Genomic DNA, 22439 nt, shown 5'->3' with positions numbered 1-22439 from the left:
TCCAAATAAGATGTAACCATGCACCAAGAACAGTTTGAGTGGCTCTGGTGATGATTTTGAATGTCAGAAGAGATTTTAGAGTCATCACAGCCTAATTTTTGAACAGCAAGTCCATAAAGATACATAGCAGTGTACGTAGTGCTTACACTTGCACATGTCCCATACATACATTTCATAACTCTAAAACTTAGATTCTACCTCCATAACTGCTGACGCATATCAATCATACTAATACTATATTCAGACACTTTCTATATAATCAATTCCCAGCCTCAGAATTACTGTCAAAAGTTGAAAAAGTTATTTTCTACTTTGACTTTAAGTGATTTTATTATTGATTTTAATCGAATAGAAAATTAATTCAAAAACTCATGCTATATATGCAGACTTCATTACCTTTCTGGTATTACTTATCAAAATTAAAAAAGAAGTCTAAAGTAATCATTAGCATTACAAACTAGTTCCAGTAGAGAGGGTGGGGGAGTGCAGGCATGCTTCAAACCTGCCTATGTGAAATTAGACGAGGCAGAGGAGACGCAAGTATATATAAATTCTTAGAAGAATGAATGCTGATGCATCAAATATATAAAAAACTATTTTCAGAATTTAAAGTGTGAACGATGGAAACTATATACAATTTCACTATTGATTTGATCTAAACAATCAACATATTGTTAACCACTGAATTACTCTCTAATATATGAATCCCCTTTCTCACAAATGTCCACAGCTTTGGCCTTAGGTTTACATTCTGAAATAACTAACTTCAAGGCCTCTGCAAAATCATAAACAGACAAACAATAAAAGGTGAAAAAAAATGAAATCATCAATAAAACCAAAAATGCAAATAAAAAAAGGTGTCCTTCATCAAGATTCCAGAAAAAAAAATCATCCAAGATACGAAATTAAAAATAAAAATTCTTGAGAAAGATAGATGCTTTCATCTCAAATAATCACTTGTGTCATAGGTATGATTCTTGAGTTGTGAGGGAGGGAGAGAACAGAAATTGATTCAATAAGACCATGCTTTGAATTTGGAGCTAGTAAAATATTCAACAAATAAAGAAATTTTTCCAAAGAAATGCAAGTAAGGACTGGTGTCCTACAATAAGAGAAAACATTAGAAATTACATTTCCATTTAGCCGAGAGAAATAAAAAACATTAGTTCTTCAATAGAACCCATGATCTATTAAGACAATATATAAATAAGCCTTTACTAATTTATTGACTTATTTGAGTTTATTAAGCAACAAACCTCCAAGTACTTTCGGCTCTAGTGAAGAAGAATGTGAGAAGCCTTCCATTTGACTGTTGAAACAAGAACAACAGAAGGTGATATGCAATCTGATTTGATAAAAAATAAACAACAGAATTTATGATCAGTAATCTGCTACTTGCTTTGATAAAAGCATTTTTTAATTCCTTCAAGACAAGAAAAGCAAGGAATAAGCTGTCTTAACTTGAACTAAAAGGAAGAAACAACTCTAAAACCATCAAATTATGAACAATGATCAACATATTTGCCGATCATAAGACATGTTGGCATTTTATCATTAGAACAAGCATATAAAAGAGCCATTTGAAACAAACCGTGAATGTCAATCACAGAATTTCAAGATGAAAACAAGAATTGACAGAATCAAGAGGGGTTTGGTTTCTTGAGCGAGCATGATGCTTTAAAAGCCTCAATCTGTGAATGACATTTGACATAGTCTCCCTTATTCTCTTCCAAACACTTCTTCAAAGCCTCAACATCACATGATGATATTATTTTCTTCACACTGCTGCCATCCCCTGCTTTCTGATCCATAATCTCACTTAAGAATACACTGGTTCTGCTTCTGCATTTTACATCAAATACCAACTAATTAAATCAAAATAACTGTATCACAGACAAAAAAATAAAAAAAGACTAAATTTTGGAATTAAATAACAGCACAACATAAGCATCAAGTAATCCAGTCCATTGTTATGTCACTTGAATTGCTTGAAAATAGAAAAAATAGAATTTGTAGTGAAGGAGGAAGAAAAATAGAAAGAATGATGCAAAAATCCTGACCTTTGACCTTGAACTGCTTCTCGACCATAATGGTCTTAACTCCAAATCTGAATCAGCATGTATTATACCTCATGGCAAGCCTTTCAACTCTAAGAGGTTACAGGATATGCCTGTACCAACAGGTATAAAAAATGAATCCAAGTTTCAAAATCATTTTTGACAAGAATTTGTGAACACACAGGTTCATCACAAATTTTGAAAGCAATCATTGCCATCATTTACTATAAAGTGAAGAGCATTTGTAAATAATAGAAGATCTAATCTGAAAAAAAGAGAATCAAAAAGCTACTTGGTCTAGTAATCTAACTTCAAAGATTTTACCTTTGGTTCTCCCCAGAAACTTCAAGACCTCGGCATCAGTATCGACCTCATAATGGTGCATCACCTCCTTCTCACGAAACTCTAACAAGGGAATGAGAGCTTCGCCCACACACCCACATGATCACTATAATCAGATTTGGAAGATCGAAGACGAAAGAGACAAAAAAAAAAGGATTTTGTTGAAAAGGTACGCTATGAGGCCGCGATGCTCGTCCCCGCCGTCGGCGAGCGACACAACGAGCCCTGTGGAAGCTTTCATTGGCCTGGAGGAGGTGGACGCTGCAGTGGAGCCTATGTCGAAGGACATGAAGGGGATGCCGGAGTTCGGTTGGAACGGTGGATTGGGCACGCGCTGTTGCTGGACGTTTTGGGCTGGCACGGCGGGGTTTCTGGCAGAGGGGAAAGCCACCGACGGGACTTTGAACTCTTTATTAGCCGTCACATTGATAGAAAGAATTAGGGTTTTGAGAAGGTTCAGGGGTTTCATTCTGAGAGTTGAGAGAGTAGCAAACACAAATGACGCTGTCAATTTTTTGAAAATTAAAATTTTAAAATATATTTATTTTTCAGAATTGTGTGTCATTTTAGTCTGTGTTATATGGAATTTTAAATTAATAAGTAAATTTTTTTTAATTGGTTATCTAATTAATGAAAATTTTTAATTTCATTCATTATTTTAATAAATACTAATTAAATAAAAATATCATTTCAATTTTAAACATATTTTATTAATGATGTTATGCAAATTTAAAAACTATAATTAAAATAATATTGTATGAATAAAATTATTTTAAATTAAAACCATTTTTTTATATATTTGATCTATATCATGTTAGGGATGAAAATAAGTTAATCCATACTTGGAATATACATATCTGATTTATTATTTATTATGAATTTTTTATAAGTCTAACCTTTTTAAAAATTTAGTCTATCCTAATAAAAGTCTATTATATATTAATGATATTAATAAATTTAAATTTTTAAAAAAATTATCAAATTTATTTTCAAATATATTATTACGAGTATTTTTTAATTTACGTGATAAAAATATGTTTTTCCTCGTTATCATTAAACAGGTTTCTCGTAAACATGATCAAAACATTCTTATTTTGTTTCTTTCTCATAAAGAGGTTTTTCGTAGGAACCCATAGAGCACTTTAATACATATCAAAACATGAACATTCTCAAAATCAACCACATATCTACACATCACATCCAACAAGAAGCCCAACAGAATAATCAGAAGGCAAAACAGAAAACGTTCATATGTTGTCTGTTCCTAGAAGCATACATCAGGCAAGGAATTGGGGGTCAATCCTACTATCCAACAATTATTCCCACACCCCGAGCGAGGTTTCTCACTCCCCCCTTACCTGGATAAGCAGAAGGCGAAGCTAAAGCAGAACGTTTCAAATCCGGAACGGCCCGTCATGGACTCAAAAGAAATTTAATATTAAATCAAAATATTATATAAATCATAACTAAAATTATAATAAATATTCTGATATTAAATTTATTATATATTAAAATTAATTACATATTTGTATCAAAGAAATTGCTCTAGATTTTAGATTTTATTTATTATGTTTTATAATAAATAAAATCCAATATTAAATCAAAAGATTATAACAATCATAACTCAAATCGTAAATATCTTTCATAATCAAAAGAAATCCAATATTAAATCAAAAGATAATAAAAATTATAACTAAAATATTTATAAATTTTCTAATATTAAATTTAGTATATATTAAAATTAATTAATTAAATATTTGTATTTAAGAAATTGTTACAAATTTTAGATATATATTTTAAAGTTTTTATTTTATTAAATTAATTAAAAATTAATTATATTTTATCACTTTTTAATCAAGTGAGTTTAAAATTCTAAAATATATTTTAATTAAAAATAATTTTTTGGTAAATACGGTAACTAAAAAGTATTATAATAAATAATTAAATTAAAAAAAATAAATTTTATAATGATTATTTTTTTAATGATGTTAAATTAAATATTCTAATTATTTTATAATAAATAAAAATGAAAAGATAATAAAAATATGTTTTACCTACGGAATTATCCGTAGATAAGTTATCTACGGAAATTTTCGTACATAAGTTATCTACGGAAATTTTCGTAGATAACTTATCTACGGAAATTTCCGTAGATAACTGGACATTATCTACGAAAAAAATTCCGTAGATAATATTTCGTAGAAAATTAAATATTATCTATGGAAAAAATTTCGTAGATAATATTCCGTAGATAATTAAATGTTATCTACGGAAAAATTTCTGTAGATAATATTCCGTAGATAATAACAGTTTTTCTTGTAGTGGTACCCTAGTCATGTTTGAATTCCTGATTGTTCCTTTGTTACCCTTTCCATGCTATTATTGAGTAATATCTTTGTCGCAAATACATTTTGTTTATTAAAGTTTGATGGATGAGGCCTAAAGTGAATATTTAAAGGGAGAAGAGAAACAAAAGAGTGCTATGGCATTTAAAACAACTTTCAATTTACACGTGCCCCTTTAGTAAAGCTCGGAGGCCCGAGCATGCCCCGAGTTCATGATTCGTACACAGAGAGATTAACTGAGATTGCCCCCTAGAGAGGCATGGTTGATGATTGGTTGAACTACGTTAAGAACGCATTCCCACTTGCTTGAATGTGGGTGTTTCGACTTTAGAGTGAAACCTTTATCAATTCTTTCTTTCTAAAGGGAATACTCAAGCCACCTTCCAGTTTTCAACTCGAGCAGACATTGCTTTATATATATATATATATTCATGACTTTTGCATAGGATGTATCCTATCGGGATTTTGATTCCTTTACCCTAATTTTTGCCTATAACACCTTTTACGGGTTTTCGTCCTAGCGGGTTTTTGTCATGCAAAGCCTTTATTCTTCAATTGGGTTTTGTTGTATTTCCCTAGAAGCAAGGATTCATTCATTCTTGATCATTCCTCTTATCCCAACAGTTGTCATTTCCGCATGGGGAACTCTCGATGTTTCAATCGTCAATTTGGGCGTGTTATGCCCCCTAGTCTTCTTGCACACAGTTACTGGTTTTTTAAGTGCTTCCAATTTGATGTCTCGAGTTTGCACTTGATTACTAGTGATCTCATTATTTGATTAACACGCACAGGTTAGGTTTCCCTTTTTATTCTTATTTATTATTTACAAGGAAGGCATATTATCTATATGAAGTGCAAAATAGGATGCAAAGGTGATTGAGAAATTCAACAAATATCATTCTCATTAATTTGTTTGTTTAGAGAACATTCTTTGTACAAATCTTTCGGTGCACTTTGACGATGTTGTAACAGGCTACAGAATCTAATGCTTGAATGATGTCCCTATAGACATACTTGTTCGTTCGTTGATTTGCAATTAGTTCTTGTTTCTTCTCAGATTCTCTTCTTGTTATTCCCATCAGAAGTAACCGTCAATAGGATCTTCGGGTTCACCACTATTTTGGTGATTGCCAAAATTTTTATCTTTATTGATGAGGTTGATGAGTCAGAGAAGAAAGATGCAGTTTGGAGTGATTTGATAACGAATTGGAGGTGTAAGGGAGCTTATCATCATTTTTTTAAAACTCCCTATCATGATTTCTCATTCATCAGCGGAGTTTTTTTTTTTAGCTTCCCAAACTATATTCTTTTGAAGCAAATTCCTTTTCTCTCTTTTTTGCTTTTTTTTTTGCTTCAATTTCCTTTTTTGCGTGCCTCTTTTTCGAAATTTCAAGTAATCTCCTATTTGAGTTGAGGAATGACATCTTTCTAAATTCGAAGAAGTCTAAGAAGATGTAGACTTTGCCTTCTGTTGAAAGGATGATAAGAGTCCAAAGTCTAGTAGGCCTCTTTAGTATAAGAGCACACGATTCTTGTACTTTAGAATGTTTTCCTTTCTCAAAAATCTTTACATACTATGTGTCTTCCATTTTCTAATGAATGTATATGCTAAACTAAAAGATGCATGATATTTGTTTTCTGCCTAAATTTTATCATTTTTTTTTTGTTTTTTTGTTTTTTTACTAAAGGGGAATGATGCATCATTTTTGCTATATATTTATTTGTTTTTGCTGTTGTTGTTGTTTTTTTTTTTTGAAATAAACTACCCTATATGATGCTTTTAGGTTTAGGTATATAGAAGGGAGTTAAAATTTTTATCATATATTTTTTTATTAATATCTATTTGTTTGTAATTCTTATCCATTTGAAATAAATAAACACAAACAAATGCTACACACATATGCTCAAACAAATGTACACCCATGAACAGTCACGTTTAAATCCTTGAGAGACCAACATCCCTCTCAACTTGTGACGTTAATAAGAGACACATATCTCTCACAAATTTGTGACGGAGTTTGTGACGGAATTTTATTAATTTATGAATATTTAATATTAAAAATTAGTGACGAAAAATATATTATTTGTGATGTCATTAATTCCGTCACTGATTATGACGGGCTAAAATTATCCGTCATTAAATATTTTGTGATGCCAATTTTTATGATGAAATCAGTTCTGTTACAAATTCCGTCACTAATTTATTTTGTGATGGATTTTATAAAATTTAGTAACGGATTCGTTCCCTCTCTAATTTTAATTTTTCTAGTAGTGTAGTATAAACTCTCTTGTGCTCTTTCTCTTTCACATGTTACATTATCGATTTGTGCATTTGTTTTTAACTAACATGGTTGAAAACTCTTTGAGAAATTTTTTTTAAACACAATTCAACCCCCTTTCCGCCTCTTATGTGTCGCTTGTTTATTTCATCTTAATTTTTTATTTTTCTATTTTTGTCCTTCAATCTTTTAGAATCCTAAATTATAACCCAATTGTTAAATGTTCATCTACTAAACATTAAAATTTACAGTTTATTATTAATTATCATTAAATAAATAATATAAAAATTAATATTTAAATCAAATTAAACTTTTAAGCCTCTTTTTTCCCTCGTAAAAGAGATAGTAATAGATGAAAATGGAATAAACACATGAACCCACCAAAAATGCTATTAAGACTAAATATTATCAAAATCAACCATCCAACTCCGATACTCACCCACCCCACATAAACCCTAAAACCCTCCCCTTGCGTACCACAAAAAAAAAAAGAAAACAATACAAAAATAAATTTGAAGTTTCATTTACTATATTTCATTGCAAGATTTTGAATTTTAAATCATATTATTTCAGTTTAAATTTGAACTGATCTATCAATTCTAATTTAAATCGATGTAAAATTTTAATTTAAGTGGGGTTTTATTAGATTAGAATTTTAAAAGACTTCTTTAGTTGAAAAAAATCCTGTAGATTTTAAAAGATTTTGCAGGATTTTCATGACTTTAAAGACTTTGTAGGATATATTTTGTAAGACTTTAAATCAGTATTTTAATAGATTCTGCAAGACTTTTAAGTCATAATTTTAATGGATTCTGCGGGTCTTCAATTTTTTTTTGATACATTCAAATTTAAAAAGAGTCAAAGACAAATCTTTTAAATCTTTAATTGCTTTCAATTATTCACTTGCGAAGAAATATTTTTAGTATTAAATTCTAAGATACCACAATGTCTTATGTTAATTTCCTTTTAAAAAAAATAATAAAATATTTGTTGAGTCATAAAAGGAGGAAGGATAAACAGTAACAAACTCAAGAGAGGAAGAGAGATCGTTGTTTTTGTGCTAAGAGAGTTCTTTCTCCAACTAAGATTCATTCTCATCTCATTCTACTCACAAAACCCCTAACTCAAATTCATCTTTTATATATATATTTTTTGTTCTAATAAATCTAAATTGATCACAAGGTTTTGAAGATTTACAGTTGACTGTAAAGATCATGATATCAATTTCAACTTTCACCTTTCCTTTTTTCTTGACACGTGTTATAAAAAAATTACTACTTAAAAGTTGAAATTTCAAACACTTTCTTTGTTATATATCTAAGGAACAAACTCAAATAAATAAAGAAAAATAAAAGCAAGTCAATTAAAGAGAACAGAGAGAAAAATAGAGCAAGTAAACGACACTGTCATTTACATACTAGAGCTTCACCAAATAGGGAAATGATGAAATGGGAACAATAGTACAATAGTATATATGAGCAACAGTAATGCAATATTATTATTAGAGAAAAAATAGAGAAGACAAGAGCATAGAAAAAAAAGGTAAAAAACTCACTTGGAAATTCTTGAAACACTTAAAAAGTCACTTCAAACAATCCTCCAAAATCTGATGGGTTTGGATGAAATTGTTTTATGAATTTGGTATTTATAGATACTACTAAAAAATCTTTCAAAATCTATTCAATACAACAATCCTTTAAAATCCTTATATTTTTTAATACCAATGAGTTATTTTTAAGTTGTTAAAAATCTCAAATGAACACCAATGAATTTTAATAATTCTTTAAAAAATTTTTAAAAATCTAGATTAAATACTACTGCATTATTTTTAAGTGACATAAAATCTTAATTAAATACTAACATACTTTTTTACTTAAAAAAAATCTTTTAAAAATCTTATAAAATAATAAACTAATACACCCGCGTAAATTACAAAATATAACTATGTCACTTTATTTTTTTACATCGGTTGAGTAACAATCAATATAAAAAAAATGAAAATGTTTTTTTGGTAATAGTGTTGTTAACATACATCCGCGTCCCACTGGATTATCAAATAAGTTGGCTTTAATTGAATTAAATATCGTGAAAACCTATAGCTGATATACACATTGGAATGGGAAATGAATTAGCTCTGTTTGAATTGAAGATTGTGGAATTCTATTAATATATCCGCCCACCCACACATAACCACATTTCAGATCCTTGGGCAGTTGGGCTGTATAATAATATAGTTTTCGAAATTAAACATCAAATCAAAGTATAATTAAGCTTAAAAAACTAAATTAAAATTAATGAATTTAATTAGAATGTACTGTTATACAATTTAGTTAAGTATGGATCCTAAAGTAGGGTAAGATTGTAGTAATGATTTTGAATATTACCTCCAGTAAAAACAAATCATACTTTAGGTAATTTTTAATTTATTGATATATGCATGCACAATGAGTATCAAAATCAAGTTCAACACTAATTTTAGTGAAAATCAATTAATAAATTAATATCTTTTTCACATCCTAAACAAATTATCTATATGTATATTTATTTTTATAAGGTGGCACGGACTGGTAGAAGTTACGTTTCAAAACATTTCGTGGAAAAAAAGTTAATTAGTTAGCTGTAACAGCTATACATATGCACAGCTGTGAATCACCTTCGTTTCATATTTATAAAGTCACAGTTGTAAATATCCCAGCAACATCAAAGAGAGGACAAAAGAATAAAGAGCAAACCGAAAACAAAGAAATTGAACGTATTTTCATTCATTTATTTTTAATTAAAAGAAAAAAGAACAGTTGTCTGAGACGTGGAGGTTCGATAGGGTTTTATACTTTTAGTTTCAAAGGGAAACGACGTTCATAACCATGTATATTTTGTCTAGACAAGGATCACATTATTTTATTTTGGGTAAGCAGAAGAATCGCATTATCTAAACTTGGTAGGCATTGTTAAACTTTTCCAGTTCTGGAAAAGACATTTTACAGTGCAGCTTCTGACTAGAAAACCATTAATTAATGCCTACCTATGCATGATGAATTGATTATCACATATTATTTGCCAATTTTTATGTGTCCGTTTTCAAAACATTGACGTGAATCACGAAAACAAGAAAAAAAAGATGTTTTCAAATACGTAAAACTGATGAGGGTAACAAGTAATCCTCATGAAATGATTTTTTTTTTTTTTTTTTTGAAACAGCAAAATAGATTGAGGTGGCACTAGGGGTGCCACAACCCAATATTACAGATTACAGGTTATTAATAATTTAGTTCATTTGAACCAAATTACTGCATAACCAGATATAGAAACCAAATAAATACACCCCAAAAAGCTACGTCCTGATTCATAAGAATGGCAACAGACTATTTGACTAAAAACTACCCACAGTTGTTGCTCGTTACATTACTGTTATTCCCCATTTCTAATTTCTGTGGGCATAAGTATTATCCCTCATTTACCTTTGAGACCTCCACTGGATCAGACAATTAGAGATAGCAAGCATTGACCTGGGTTACAGAGCCACTGAGCAAAAGGAATTGTGAACTGCTTGTTAAGTAACCTCATCCTCTGCCATGAAGAACACATGATGTCTCTAATTGTGTTTTCTAAGTTAAAAATCTCACCTTCGAATCTAACCTTGTTCCTATTCATCCACACCGTTCGAGTCGTCGCTAACCATAAAGTTCTCCAAACTTGTATTTGAAGACTAGATGATAAAAGTGCTGGGATAAAACTGAAGTGATGTTCCACATTTTGCTGGGATAAAGCTGAAGTGATGTCTCATGAAATGATGCAGTCATCAAGAAAAGTTAAAGGACTTTGTGTATCTGATTCTATAAAACCCTTCAAGGAAAGGATCACATTACCAGGGGTTATATAAGGTGGTTTTTTCCCCTTACATATGTATTCATTTTTAGAGCTAAAACAGTTTGAAAGATATAATTAGAAACTAAATATTAATACATTTTTAAAGGAAAATTTAAAATCTTAATTTGTGGCAGACTAATTTCCTTTTGTAGATCCAACTGCATAAGATGGTATATGAAGCACCTGTTGTCATCTATTAATAGATATGATGATACAATACTTTTGAAAGGGAAAGAGATTCTTTTATTTTAGGAATAATTTAAAGTTTTTAATAATAGATTTAGTGTACATTTTTTTTTAAATTTGAAAATTGTATGATATTTTATTATATAAATTTAAATTAACGTATAAAATATTTTTTTTATGATTATCCGTCAATTTAAATTAATTAAATGAAGAAATAAATAATTTTTAAATTATTTAAAAATTTGTAGACTTGATTTATAAAGTTTAAAAATATCTACACTAATATATATATATATATATATATATATATATATTAATATGTTTAAAATCATCTTATCCATACACTTAATTATCTATGGTATGTTTGACCACATAAGAAGTGACTTTTGTGTTGGGCTTTGTGCATGTAAACTTAGATTTTTTTTCCCAATACATCTTCTCACACCCAATATTTTTTGCCTTAGTACATGTTTTAATGATAGATAATGAATGTAAGATAACTTTGATATCATATTAAGAAGTGAATTTGAATGAAACTCAATTTTATAAAATTAGCTTATAAAGTGAGAGTTTCCTCTCATTTATAAACTCTTTATTTACCTTATCTCTAATTTATGTAGAATTTGATTTTTCTTAATAAATTTTTTAATTCATTATAAATAGAATAAATTATTCATTAATTATAAATATTCTCTAGACTCAATAAATATTAGTTATTTTATTTAACTAGTTTAATTTTTTATTAAACAATTTAATTTTTTTCTCAATTAATTTTAAAATGATATAAATGTTATTCTTTTCGTCCATTTCAAACTAAGGTTGTTACTTTTTGTACACATGTCACTGTAAAAAAAATGACATGTGTCAATTGTCATATTACAAGAAAATAATGGCATTAATCTAAATTAAATGAAAAGAATAATATTATATAATTTTAAAAAAATCAAATTAAACCTTTTACTATAATAAAAGGATTAAATATATGTACCAACTAAATAAAAAAAATAAAAAAATAAAAAGAAATTTAATGTAATACTAAATTAATAAGTAGAGGAGAAAGCGTCCCCAAAAAGGAAGAAGAGATAAGTGTTGTACACACTAACACGCAAATTAAGATGAACATGAATCAATAGAATTAGATTAGAGGTTGGTAACTTCATGTCATCTGAAACAGTTGGAATCAGCAACATAAATTGAATTAACCCCTAGAGCCTCCAAGGGACGTATTTTAGAGATCCCTTACCCTACCCCTTAATACTTTGGTTTTTCTTAGGGTGAAGTGATGAAAGGATGAGAAAGAATAACATTCCAAACCAAAAATTATTCGGATATGGACCCAAAAGGGAATAGTAATTAGCAATTCGGATATGATGAGTATGACAGACAAGGTTTCGATGATCATCGATCTGAACTAACTTTGTGAGGGGAGAGGCAGCAGCAATAGTAGCAAGATATTTTGTGGCCCATATAAATCGGAGACTCTCTTACTGTAATATCACGCATAGGGTATTTTGTTTTTGTCACAGTATTTAAAAATTAATAATTTATATTTATAAAAGGTGAATTTCGTTAACAAATGATCATATAAAAGTATGAGTACTGAATTATTGAAGGCGAAATTATACCTTTCAATTGTTAATTTTATTATAGAATATAATTGTGTTGGAAAAGGCATAAAATAGTGTATTATTTTCAGTAATTATTAAAAAGGAAGAAACAAACTGTTTAGAATTTCCAAATTATTGAATTTGTGATTTTACTGCATTGAAAATTGTAATATTAAAATTATTATTTTAAATTTTGGAAGCTCGCATTCAATTTTGGTTTTGGAATTGAAGGAGTTGTAAATTCCAATCATATCCTGCCGCCGAAGACATCACTGATAGTATCTTGTGAGTGAATATTTATCAGTTCTTATTCTATCTATTGAAAGCTAGATACTTTTTTCCTCATTATTACTAAGCTCCATGGTTTTCTGAGTTGGACAGTTACATGCAAAACACACTTTTTCGCTCAAATTAAACAAAGATGTGATCAAGGTGATAGTATAGAGTAGGGTCATTTTGTCTGCACATATAATCACTAGTGGAAAAAGGGGCTACTACGTCACCTAATTTACGTCGGAGACACGTAAATACGATGTTAAAAAAACGTGGTGACAGTTTCGTAAATAAGGGTGAATAATTTATATCGGACATGGGGGGTCCGACGTAAATTATACAATCTACGTCAGACAGTGTATGTAGCCGATGTAGTTTGTATAATTTATGTCGGACCCCCTCATGTCCGACGTAAATTAGTGATTATATGCCAACGTTTCATTCTCTTCCCGCACGCGCACTAGTGCAAAGGACTCTTTTTACGTCGGGTATTTCAAGCTTTTTACGTCACAAACGCAGTCGACGTTAATACGGGAGACGTAAATTTACGTCGCCTCTCGAAGCCGACGTAAATTTACGTCGGATATTTAGCTATCCCGACGTAAAATGTGTGACACCCTCTACCCCAACATATATATATATATATATATATATATATATATATATATAAATAAAAAGAAATATCTTATTGAATAAAAAATATTTAAAATTGAAACGACAATTCCAATAATCATGTGAGTAGAAAATTCACATTCATGTACTTAATCCAAATAGCAAATAAAATTACAAAGAATAAGAATTAAATTTTCCAAAATATATACTTTAATAAAACATAAACAACATCATATTCTAGTTCTATCTATGTCCCGATGTCACATGTTCTATCAGAGCAAGGCCCAACTCTGAAGCCTAAGCTTCATCACCTACATCCTCAGCCTCATGCTGATAATCATCTGTATAACAATCAAAGAAAAACAATAAAAGAAAAAGGAGTGAGAAACGTCTCACTCTGGCTCACAGTGTAGAAATACACATCGGATAGTCAAACACAAACAAAACAGGTATAACATAGATATATTAACAACAATATTATATCTCACTCATCGAAGACATAAAAATATCAATTTATTATATAACATTGAAAATGCACATGTATGGACACGGACTACATATTATCATGCATGTGGCACCAGTAAAACAACACATGGCATATTGTAGCTAGCAATACACGAAGAGTAGTCTAGGAGTACATGTCGGGTTACACCCTCTGCGCACTCTCACTAGAAGGATATAATACCAGATTCTCGTCGGGATAGCTAAGCCACGCAAGATACATCCCATGCACACAATGGGCGAGACTGGGACTTCCAAATCGAGCTATTCCCAAGGGCTAATCCCCAAAGCTTTTACACTAGGGGGCCTTCTCTGGCGGTGTATTCCATATCGTACCCTTAAAACATTTATGCAAATGATGCATGTCAATCAAGACTCTATGCATTCTCAAATCACATTTTCATGTCTCATTCTCATATCACATTATCATGTCTCAACACATCTCATCATCACATCTCCTCATTACATTTCATCATCACATTCGAATTATCACATCATATTCACAATTTTCACAGAGCACTTTTATTCATATCAGAACTCATCTATTTGCATAATTAAATACACATTTATACATCTTATAAAGCAAGAAATATAATAGAACAATCATAAATCGAAACAGAAAATATTCATATTTTGCCTATTTTTCATAGAGTTTCCCTCAGGAACCCATAGAGCACTCTAAATCATATCAAAACATATTTATTCTCAAAATTAATCACATATTTACACATTACATTCAACAAGGAATAAAAGAGAACAATCAGATAGTAAAACAGAAAACATTCATATTTTGCCTGTTTCTCATAGGGTTCTCTCAAGAACCCACAGAGATCTCAAATCATACAATTATTTACATATAAGAAGAGCAATAGAAGAAACATATATAATTGGGAAAAATCTCTCATACATGAGCATACAACAAATATAGGATTGGGGGCCAATCCCACTACCCAACATATATTCCCACACCCAAAGCGAGGTTTCTCACTCCCCCCTTACCTCGATAAGCAGGAGCCGAATCTTGTTGGTCGCCCCCTCTAGGTTCCCCTTCATCTTCAGAGAGGAAGGAGGAAAAATATTAGAAAATGAAAAATGAGTTTTAGAGAGTGCAAAATGCTCTATTTATAGGCATCAGGCCGCGGCCAGAACGGCCTGTTCCGAATCTAGAACGGCCCATTCTGGACACATAGAACATGTACAAAAGTCTCTCCCAGAACGGCCCATTCCAAAAATAGAACGACCCATTCTGAGTCAATACCTTGTTCTTAAAAACCACATCTGGAACGGCCCGTTTCCAAAGTGGAACAGCCCGTTTTGGGTTGAAATTTTACCCATGCATGCTTGAGTTGGAACGGCCTCTTCCCAAAGTGGAATGGCCCGTTCCAGAGCTATGAAAATCCAGAATTGCTAATTAATAAATAAATAAATAACATATATATATATATATATATCAAATAAAAATAAAATATCAATACAATTTAAAACATGATTTTCTTCAAATAATAATTATAACAAAATATCATAATTAATAATATTATACAAAATAAAAATGATTATTATTAAAAACCTTTAAAAATTCAATCAAACCCATTTAATTAATCAAAATAATTATAAGGAAATAATCTTCATAAATACAAAAATAAATAATAATTATTCGTAGTATTAGTAGAAAAATTCGGGGTGTTACAATTCTCTCCTCCTTTTAAAAATTTCGTCCCCGAAATTACCTGAAGCAAATAAAAATGAATATGTCTCCTGCGTTTGACTTTCTAATGTTCCAACTTAGACTTCTGGAATACTACTCATGAATCCACAACTTCCTCTACTCCTCTCTTCACCTTAGACCACCACGCTTCCGCTACGCCACTCTCATACATCCTCCTAAGGTCTTAATCCATCTTAATAGCTCCTAAGTGAATACTAAGATTACTCTTATTGCCTTCTTCTAAGATCATCTTCCTTAATTCGGGATTATTAGGCACATAAATTCTATCTGGAAACCACAAAAAACCATCAACTTCCACTCGAAAAGGGCTATCTATACCCTTACCAATCTTCTCCACTTGGTTCACTAAGAAAGGATCTAACTCTTAGGCTCCTCTAATCTCATCCATTAATTCACTAGTCACCTTCGACATACTCAATTCAATGCTTCTAAGGGTAAGCTCACAAATCAAGCTTAAATCTCTAAACTCTTCAATCAAATTTAACCTTTAAATCATCAAAACAATAGATGAAAGATCATCCTACTCAAGGCATCTGTCACCACATTGCCTTTACCTAGATAACAACTGAGATTTAAAATCCTAATCCTTAAGAAATTCTAACTATATCCTTTGATCAAAAGATATTTAAGACTCTAACAATCACTAAATACCTCAAGCTTAGAATCATATAAGTAGTGTCTCCAAATCTTAATGTAATATCATAACCACTAACTCATAGATAAGGTAGTTCCACTCATGAATTTTCAATTGCCTAGAAACATAAGCTACTACCTTTCCTTCTTGCATCAACAATGCATCCAAATGCATCTTATAAGTACTACTATATACCACAAATGGCTTACTAAAATCCAATAATATTGACACTAGTCAATCTTGCGTTAAAAATTGGAACTACTCTTATACTTACTATCCCACATAAAGACAATACTCCTCCTAGTGAATGTAGTTAAGGGCAATGCTATCTTAGAAATTCCTTCAATAAATCTCCAATAATAATAAGCTAACCTCATAAAACTCTTATCCTCACTAACTGGCTTAGATATCTCCCCACTTAAACACAACTTCTACTTGAGACAGGTCCATGTTTACCTCAATTGGAATTTACAGGAACTAGAAAACTTATCTCATACAATAAAAAAAAATAGCAATACTTAGATAACTTAACATACAACCGTCTTGGATATATCTCCACCCTCAACTACAATATGATCATATCACACCCTAAGATCAATCTCACTAACCACACGACATTCACCAATTGATCCCTAAGGTCATCTATCCACATATCAACATACATGCATATTAAATCATATTAGAATACCTACTTTAAACCTTCAAATATACCATCCATAAGCATGTACATGAACAACCCTTACCACATAGCATCATACAACCTTAAACAACCTCTCAATCGACATGAAAACACTCCAAAACATCTTAACAAAATCAATTCTTATCCTTGCATTGCCTAACGATTCAAAATATCATGACACCATACATATCCCTTCAACAACGATCAAAGAAAATGATACCTAGAGCTTTATACTCATCCAAATGATCTCAAACCTATCTCAAAAGAAAGCTAAGAGAATAAGCTACAACTACTACGAAGACATAAGATTCTAAAAAGATCATCTTCTTAGTTAAAAATTTCAAAAATCGCAGCAGATATATTCAGCGCTTGCAGCTAGACCTTTGATCACCAAAGTAGCTATAAATGGAGTTCTAGACCTCCGTTTTACCAGATTCCAGTTCCATTGGAAAGATAACGTCCAAGGCTACAACCTTTGTGAAGGCCATAAAATCTAAATCTGTCAATATGGTACTCATACTGGCACAAAAAAACTGAAACGAAAATAGCATATCAATATATCTAAGCCCACAAAAATACCTCAACCCTTCCAAACTCACACCTCAAATTTATATTCAAGCTTTCCACTACAATCCTAAACCAAAACAACTCACATATTCAGTACAAAAGGCTTAGAAAATAAAATTCATATGCTACCTAAACTATAAAAGGTCAACATGCAACCATCAAACTCTAGAAATCATCGAAACTTCAATCTCTCCTTAAGAATACCGAAAATGCACAAGTATGGACACGGACTACATATTATCATTCATGTGGCACCAGTAAAACATCACATGGCATATTGTCGCTAGCAATACACGAAGAGTAGTCTAGGAGTACATGTCATGTTACACCCTCTGCGCACTCTCACTAGAAGGATATACTACTAGAGTCTCGTCGGGATAGCTAAGCCGCGCAAGATACATCCCATGCACACAATGGGCGAGACTAAGACTTCCAAACCGAGCTATCCCCAAGGACTAATCCCCAAAGCTTTTACACTAGGGGGCCTTCTCTGGCGGTGTATTCCATATCGTACCCTTAAAACATTTATGCAAATGATGCATGTCAATCAAGACTCTATGCATTCTCATATCACATTTTCATGTCTCATTCTCATATCACATTATCATGTCTCAACACATCTCATCATCACATCTCCTCATTACATTTCATCATCACATTCGAATTATCACATCATATTCACAATTTTCACAGAGCACTTTTATTCATATCAGAACTCATCTATTTGCATAATTAAATACACATTTATACATCTTATAAAGCAAGGAATATAATAGAACAATCATAAATCGAAACAGAAAATATTCATATTTTGCCTATTTTTCATAGAGTTTCCCTCAGGAACCCATAGAGCACTCTAAATCATATCAAAACATATTTATTCTCAAAATTAATCACATATTTACACATTACATTCAACAAGGAATAAAATAGAACAATCAGATAGTAAAACAGAAAACATTCATATTTTGCCTGTTTCTCATAGGGTTCTCTCAAGAACCCACAGAGATCTCAAATCATACAATTATTTACATATAAGAAGAGCAATAGAAGAAACATATATAATTGGGAAAAATCTCTCATACATGAGCATACAACAAATATAGGATTGGGGGTCAATCCCACTACCCAACATATATTCCCACACCCAATGCGAGGTTTCTCACTCCCCCCTTACCTCGATAAGCAGGAGCCGAATCTTGTTGGTCTCCCTCTCTAGGTTCCCCTTTGTCTTCAGAGAGGAAGGAGGAAAAATATTAGAAAATGAAAAATGAGTTTTAGGGAGTGCAAAACGCTCTATTTATAGGCATCAGGCCGCGGCCAGAACGGCCTGTTCCGAATCCAGAACGGCCCATTCTAGACACATAGAACATGTACAAAAGTCTCTCCCAGAACGGCCCGTTCCAAAAATAGAACGGCCTGTTCTGAGTCAATACCTTGTTCTTAAAGACCACATCTGGAACGACCCGTTTCCAAAGTGGAACGGCCCGTTTTGGGTTGAAATTTTACCCATGCATGCTTGAGTTGGAACGGCCTGTTCCCAAAGTGGAATGGCCCGTTCTAGAGCTATGAAAATCCAGAATTGCTAATTAATAAATAAATAAATAACACACACACACACACACACATATATATATAGGGAGCATATCAAGTGAGAAGAATTTATTATGAGAAGGTTAAAATATAACCCTTAGATTAATCAAGTGAGAGAAAATTTGGGATTTAATCAAGTGAGAGAAAATTAATCTAAGGGTTATATTTTAACCTTCTCACCCTCTCATAATAAATTCTTCTCACTTGATATGCTCCCTATATATATATATATCAAATAAAAATAAAATATCAATACAATTTAAAGCATGATTTTCTTCAAATAATAATTATAACAAAATATCATAATTAAAAATATTATACAAAATAAAAATGATTATTATTAAAAACCTTTAAAAATTCAATCAAACCCATTTAATTAATCAAAATAATTATAAGGAAATAATATTCATAAATACAAAAAGAAATAATAATTATTCGTAGTATTAGTAGAAAAATTCGGGGTGTTACAAAATGGGTCTAAAAACACCCCAGAATTTACATCGGACAAGACCATGTCCGACGTAAATTTACGTCGGCCAATGCAAGGCCCGACGTAAATTTACGTCGGACATGGTCTTGTCCGACGTAAATTCTGGGTTTTTTTTTTAAAACGTTTATTAATTTTTGATATGCCCAACACCTGCATATATATATATAGTCCAGAATATCAAACCTAAACTAGGCAGTCCAAATAGAAATTCAAATTATATTTAAAAATTGAATGATAAAAAGGAAATAATATATAAATCTTAAAAAGAATAAATTATGACAATGTAAATCCTATTATCCTAAAAAAGCTATAAAACATATGTTTGTTAATGCTATCTAACTAACTAAACTAACTAACTATCAAACTAGAAACATAATATCTAACTAACTAAACTTAATTAAAAATCTAACTATTATATACTTTGAAGAAAAAAAGTTGCCCATTGTTCTCTTATCTTGATGATCTCATCTTTAGGCAATGGAGATGGATCTTGAAAGACCTGAAACATTAATTTAAGTGTCATTAATATGCAATGTTAATTATCGTAAAGGTAATATACTTAAATAAATTTTGATATGAATTACCTGCGCCCAAGAATCAGTAATACCCGCAGAAACTATGGCTCTCATCCAATGCATAATGTAATAGCCACATTCAAACGAGTCTTGTTGCTTATTACACTAAAATGAGAAACAAATAACTATTATTTCCAAAGTCAATAAATTTAAATATTATTGACTGTATGAATTAATTTGCTAACCTTAGGGTATATGAAATGCAATGACTTTGATGATCTGCCTCTTCCACTTAAAATATTAGTTCCAGACACGATTCTAATTAATTGAAATAAAAACAGATGTTAGTCAATATATATAATTACAATTTTAAAACATAATGAAAAAATTTAGTTACCCTTGTAATTGGCATTTAACTTCGTGGCTTGGTTTTCGATGTAGTGAACAAAACCACACCACGGTGTATTCCTTGGGAATGATTACCATTAACTGCCAATGGGACCTACATTGTATGACAAACAAATTAGGTATAAAATTACCATGATTAAAAAACCAATTAAAAACTAACCCGTCAATGTATGGAACCATGTATATATCTCTTTGTGAGTCACTCATCCATGTTTTCATATATTGCTGGATCTGGACCTGAGCATTTCCTGATTTTTGGATAGATTGAGGCTCAATAAATCCATATACTTGAGCTTGTGCTTGATCCACACTCAATTTTTCCATGTACCTAACACAAATAATTATTATAAGTTAAATGTAATTATTGTAAATTTAGACTCATAAAAGAAAATATGACTTACATGGCCCACAGCTGTATGATAGATATATTTAACATGGAGTTTCCCCCAACAATTTCTAATGCATCAGGCAGAGATATGTATAATGGAACATCAGAGCTATCAACTCCAAAAACTCTAATGTCCCACTGCAATTGAATTGGCTTCTTCTTTAATCGTGGTAATATGATTAGAAGCTTAGATATGGGATCATCCTCAGCTTTTGTGATATTAGCATCATCAACATGAGGTTCTCTCATGACCTCCTTACCACGATTGATAAAATCCTAAAGAAATAATCAAAATTAGTTAAACAATAATAGAATTATAAGAATATAAAAGAGCAATAATATAATTACCTTTGCCCGTGCTGAAAGCGGCATGACCAAACGTTTTGGCCAAGCTAAGAATGTGCCGGTTGCCTGCCCTACTAGTTGAACCTCTGTATTGGGCAATGACACTGGAGCAGCAGCATCTTGAACTTGGTCAACTACAACCCGTGTCCAGTCTAGCTGTAGAGGGACACCATGGATGGTTGGGCCACCCTCAAATACTCGGCCAATAGCCACTAACCGTGGGGGGTCATCCTCAACATATAACTCACACTGGTTTGGTACATCAGCGTGAGTCTGATCTGGTGAGGGATCTGGAGCAGCACATCTCCCTTTAGTGCTAACTCGGACACCATCATGAGCAACTGCAGTCTATTGCTGAGAACGAGCCAAAAGTTCAAACTCTTGTTCAAACCCTTCTCGAATATTCTTCAATTTTTCTTCAAACTGCATCTCCATTCTCTGCATAGCCTCTTGACTGCAAGAGTCAACAGTGCTCCTCAATGATCGTGCACCAAAGAAATCTTGGTGGCTCCAAGAACCACCAATACCACGGACACGGCCTCCGTGCTCTGGCCTTCCTATGGCCGTTGTGAGGATATCATCCCGACCATAGGAAACAAATGAGCCCTGGGTGCTCTGCTCAACTAAACTCTCCTGCAACATATTAACAATAAGTATACCCTAAACAACACTTATGAATTAAATGAGTTGAAATGAAGAGTCTTAGTTTGTATATTTTTACTTACTATTTTATCAACAACGACCCTTGCAGACTCAAAAGTCATTTACCCATCTGGTTTTGTCCCGGCTGCTATCCACATCTCATGGCGGGGAGGTGACTCCATACGGTCAGCAGACTCAACCCCTGCTACCTCTGCCCTAACCTTCTTCATTTCTTTTTTTTTTCTTTCATATCCCCCTCTTGACAAGAGATGGGGTGCATCATTCTTGGCCTGTCGTTCTTGGGCAACTATTCTTTTAGCCTGAAATAATACAAAAAAGAAAATGAGATTAATTAAAATATACCTTAAGTATTTGTGTCAATG

The 22439-nt window shown here is 31.6% G+C and overlaps 1 long non-coding RNA gene across 2 annotated transcripts; it reads right to left on the bottom strand.

The window, feature by feature from the left end:
- Nucleotides 1–547: 547 nt before the first annotated feature.
- On the bottom strand, nt 548–2907 carry LOC145949490 (uncharacterized). 2 transcript variants are annotated; one of them, XR_014427698.1, is made up of 5 exons: nt 2573–2907; nt 2382–2480; nt 2061–2170; nt 1257–1842; nt 548–775 (listed from the first exon to the last, which is right to left on the bottom strand). It is a non-coding gene; the product is annotated as an uncharacterized LOC145949490 (long non-coding RNA). The 2 variants fall into 2 exon arrangements; XR_014427697.1 differs by having other exon boundaries at nt 2382–2907.
- Nucleotides 2908–22439: the final 19532 nt, after the last annotated feature.

This window comes from Cajanus cajan, chromosome 7, assembly GCF_000230855.2.
Source record: "Cajanus cajan strain Asha chromosome 7, NIPB_CcT2T_4, whole genome shotgun sequence".
Classification (NCBI taxonomy): domain Eukaryota; kingdom Viridiplantae; phylum Streptophyta; class Magnoliopsida; order Fabales; family Fabaceae; genus Cajanus; species Cajanus cajan.
The sequence above is the reverse complement of the archived record's forward strand: the minus strand, read 5'-3'. Positions and strand labels throughout refer to the sequence as shown.